Genomic DNA, 5,356 nt, shown 5'->3' with positions numbered 1-5,356 from the left:
TACAACTCCTCCATATAATACACTGTGCACACTGCAATAGTTATACCCGTGGCACATGCTTTACAGTAAAATATCAAATGACAAAGTTTCACAGTTTACACAGCAAATCCAGCATGTCCAAATTAACACTGTCGGATTTGATTTCAACACTATTAAAGTGTCTATATGGGTCCACACCAGAGAGTGTTAATTTAACTCTTTTTGGAGAGTTGGTACGTTAACTCTGATTTAGTGTTAAACACCAAATCTGTCTGGAGTTGATAATTTAACACTTGGTGTTAAGAGTTTATATATTAACTCTCAAAGAGTATTTTAGTTTAACTACGTAAGAGTTATCTTCTAATTAATTCTAAAAGCGGGAATTTTACTGTTCTGAACTTCTAGAAATTTCTTTTGGAAATAAACATTTACTAAAAAGACGCAATGGTTTTTGAAAAACATTTATTCTGAACTGTGCACCACAATTTCAAAACATTTTCTGAAAGATGTAACAGTATACATGTTCTCACTTTCATTAGAATTTTGTTTATCAAAAGGTCTGACATAGGTGAGCTGGTAAATGCAAATAACAGCATTCTCAACACTTATTTCTTCAATACAATATGCATGTCCTTCATTCATCCCTTTGTGGAACTTCAACGCACTTCTGCTCTCCCCCATATTCCATCTTCACAAGCATATCCTATGTGGAGATTGAATAAAAATTAGTTGACACTAATTAATGGCACAAATAATCCAGTAATCAATTGTAGCACAGTAAAAAAAAAAAGGAACCCTTTTTGAGCCATTACTTGTGTAAAGTATTTTCCCAAAAGACAAGGACACAGGCAACAGGTAATACTGAACTAAACATAAAACCTCAACCTTTTTCATTTTTTACCTAAACCGTGTGCACAAAACTCTGGAGGGATCTAAATGCTAACGCAGAACCCAGTCAGGACGTCTGCTACTGCTGTTTATTCGGGGTTTTTTTAATTTTTATGGGAGATCGTTTTCAGGCTTCAAGTAGCACCATTATACCAACATTTCACATTCTAGACATTGTTTTAGGTGTATTTGACCAAAGGTTTGACTGAAAATTCACATGCAAGCTTTTTTTCAAGGCTGTGGTATTTGCCTGCAAACAATACCTTTCAGCTAGCTAAAACAGGATATTATGCTATCACCGAGCAACATGGCTAATGCCTTTCACACAGCTTTGTCTCAACTCCAAAGAGCCACAGAAGTAAAAGCTCATAATAATAATTGAAACAATCTTTGAAAAAATGACTTACCAAGCATGGCAAACAACTCAAATATGTAGAGCAAAATGTTCTGAAACGGCTTCACTTCAGCTTCGATTGGAGCCTATGGTGCTGGGGGCGGAGTCTGTGAATTTACTCTATTGGTGTCATAGCCCCTCTAGGAGTTCAGAGTTAAGAGGTCAAGAGTTAATGTTTCCACTGTAACACCTCCAGATTTGAAATAGAAACACTCATTTTTTAACACTCGATTTTAACTACTATCATTTTACACCTCAGAGTTACATTAAAAGAATGTGACTCTACTTAGAGTAAAATTAACTCTACGTTTGCAAGAAGACTATTAACACCAAAACATTTAACACTTTTGAATTTGCTGTGTAGAGTTTAATGTCAATCATATATTTCACCTCTATAATATTCTTGATATTTATAATTGAGTGATTTATATATATTAGAGCCATTTCTCAAATTTGTAAACTTTGTAATATATCATATTATTTAATTAGCTCAGTCTGTTACTGTTACTGTCTTGGAGCAAATGTAACCCACGTAACTTCCTTACGGATTATTAAAGTATTATGATAATCAGTTTTGAGACATTTCATTGTTGTATTTGCATTGTAAGAACAGATGAGACACGTGAGACACATAGATTAAAGCGATTTGCAACTCCAGTGTTTAGTCCTAGGCTGTCCTAGTCCCCCCACAGCAGGAATGTCCTTCCCATGCCTCAGGTCCTCTTGCTTCCACCACACTTAACGTAACACATGTTAGGTTAAGCGTGATTCTAAACTGGTTTTAAGTGTGGATGTCTGTCTCTATACAGTATGTTAGCCCTCCAATAAAGTGGTGACCTATCCATAGTGTGCCCCATATTTGGCATAAGACCATACACACGTGAGACTCCTATATGTATGTGAATGATTCAGTCTAGCATAATGCTAGCATATAAATGAAGGAGTGAATTGCACATAAAGTGCCAACCTTCAAAAGAACAATAAAGTTGAAATATTAATAATTTTATAATTTAGACTATTTCTGATCTGTTGGACAAACATGTTGAAAGACAGTCCAAAGGTAAAAGTGAGATATCTGATCCGATCTTGGTGTGAGTAACAAAGCTGACTGTGTAAGTTAATGGAAACAGGTTAGCATTTAACAGGAATACATTAAGAACTCTATGCTCTACAGCTGTAATCGTATACAAGCTGTCGTGCTAATATTTGTTATTTCAGTAGCTATAAATATACCAAGAAAGGTAATAGTAATGTTGATGAATGTAATTTAACTGAGTAACTGATCCACCCATTCACCTTCATATTTTGCATGCATTTTTAAATCTTGCTCAGAGAACAGTAAATGAATCTTTAAGTATCTTTTAAATAGACATAATTTAGGTATTTTAACTGTGTATGAGACATTTGTGGAATATAAAAGACAACTTATCATTTTGCAGCTGGTCTCACACACCAGCAGCTCTGACAAAATGGGACTTTTTGATTTTCCCACACTGATAGTGCTGATGAAACCAGTGATGAATGCCATTTCTAACAGAAAAAATGAAAACACAAATTTGTCTATGCAACAGAATGTGTGTGGGTTTATTTTTGTAAATATAAGAAAGATTTACTATAGCTTGATTAATCACTCTTAAATAAATGTTATTGTGCATATTTTTTATCTAATTTAATAAGATTAAAATGTGTATTTTCTAATAAACATACCGTGCTCCTAATGACAGTGTGAGAGAGCAATAAATGTTCATTTAGCACACTCAGACCGAAAGGGTCTGTTGTGCAACCTGTAGAAACATGTAGCACGTTTGCATTGCACACAGGCTGAAGATGCTTACCAACCTTTCACTGGAAACAGTTATATTATCTGTATATTATCTGAACTTCCATTCATAGTTTCTAGCTAATAAATAACTGTGTAGCTATAGATGTGTTCAGCAATTTATTCTGAAATTATAAAAGCATCAATAACGGTTTAAATAATCAGTTTCAACATTAAGGTTTCAGTTGGACCCGTTTAATCAACACCAGCTTATCATTTAATGTCATATTTTGTCAGACAAATCTTTGACACTAATATTTCTTGGTAACCAGCATTGGTAACAGTAGTGCGATTAAATCTTCACAACAGCCTTCAATAATGGATGTTCTTTTTGCTACTTACTGAACAGAGAAAATGCCTGAATGTTCCATTTTCAGACAGACATAATGTAACTGATGTGACATTTGAATAACAGTTCTCCTTCTTCCTTTTGTACCCACAGAATTTCCTTCCTTTCGATATTAATTTGAATTCAGCTATTCAAGGACTTTGTCAGGGATCAACGTTGGCATTTAAATCCTAATGAAACTCTGTAATTGTCGAAATGAAGATTGAAGAATTAGCCCTAATAATGGCTTTTCTTTGGATTCTATTGTCTTAGTTCTTGTAATCAAATTGGTTACTTACAAGACAAATCCATATTCTACTGTCTGCCCCATATGGTTCTCTTAATTCTCATTATGACACACTGTCTTCTCAATTAGCACGTTTGATTCATTCGAGTAACCTTATTTAAAGAGTGGATTATAGAACAAATCTATCACAGTATTCCCAGGATTATGTGCAGTGTTGAGTAGAGAACACTCAATCTTGAGCCTCATGAGGAGTCCTTAAGTCTTTTATGCAACAATCCTGAAGAACTGAGTTGGATTTTTCATGAACTGTTTGTCAAATTTAATGTTTTCTTTTTACAGGAGATGGATAACATGGCAATGTATTAGTGATGTACAAGTATGTGGTTTCCTCGTCTCTTAGATAGGAATGGAACAGGAGTGACTCTGGGATGTTTTTGTTTGTTGGTTTGTCTGAACAAAAATGAAAAATGGAAGGAATTTTAAGTAGCCATTAACTTTGACCTGTCCCTTGTGTTTTTACATCATGATAAACTTATATGACCCTTTATTTTACTTTCAGTAATTAGTAGTATGAGGTTTTCAGTTCGTATATATAGATTAAATATTACCTTAGATTTTCAGATACCCAGTGTCTCCAAAGTCTCAAAAATCTCTGCAAGATCATTCATAAAGAACAGATTTGTTGGCATCATAAGGCCACTCATCTTGGTAAACATGCAAATGCAAAAGTTTCCAGCCTCTGTGAACACAGACATGGAGCTCCTCAATCTGCTGGTCTTCTTTGTTTCTCTTTTTATAAGCAGATAGTTAGCAAAAAATAAATCCTAAGACTGTTTCTGTGCCATTGCAATAACTTTTATTCCTGTGATACTAGCTGATAGCTCATATTTGAAGATGGACCTTTAATAGCTACTATATGTTATGTAAAGTCATTGACCTTGATGTTTGATCAAACAAAAATTATGAATCGTTATCCTTTATTGCAGCTTTTCTTTCTTTCTTTTTTTTTCATTTCCCATGGGTGACATGTCCCACAGCCTTGTGTTAGCATGCAAACTGTGATTTGTTTCCCCTCTTTGCGTGGTTTGTTTGTGCAGAGGTGAACCCTGTGTCCAAATTCCTTTGAAGTAGGTGGTCTAGGTCCAGTTCCAAGCTAATTCAAGTTATTCATTTTTGAGGACAACATGATCTAACCTCAATCTGACCCAACTGCCTTGTGTGCTCTGTAGGTTTGAAGTAAATGCCTTTTGATAGCCACATATGCTTTGCATTCTGGAGTGCAGCAGATTTCCATTGAGATGCAGAAGTGAAAAAAATGAATGTTAGGAGTAAATTCTCCATGTTATACACTAGTTGAGAACATTGCGCCATGTTCCTGTGTTTATTTTTGTTGCTGTCACCACAGACGGAGCTGGCCAAAAACAGACCGTACGTGAATTGTAGTAACACGTTACGGTTAGCTTGGAGCTTTCCCTGCATGAAGAGAAACCAAACCATCAGAAGAGTAGATGCATTACAGATGAGAAAATGCTCTTTGCCATGTTAGAGAGCTAAATTTGAATGGACTCAGATGGTCGTTCATATTAAAAGGAGAACATAAAAAAAGTACTTCCTTGGTAACAGTCAAGTAGATTTACCTTTTAACATTTAACTTTTGGCTCTAGAAAGACTGGGAATATTCACTTGGTTGAACATAACAGG

Source organism: Simochromis diagramma, unplaced genomic scaffold (genome assembly GCF_900408965.1).
Source record: "Simochromis diagramma unplaced genomic scaffold, fSimDia1.1 OVJJ01000025.1, whole genome shotgun sequence".
In the NCBI taxonomy this organism is placed as follows: domain Eukaryota; kingdom Metazoa; phylum Chordata; class Actinopteri; order Cichliformes; family Cichlidae; genus Simochromis; species Simochromis diagramma.
This window is presented reverse-complemented; position numbering follows the sequence as displayed.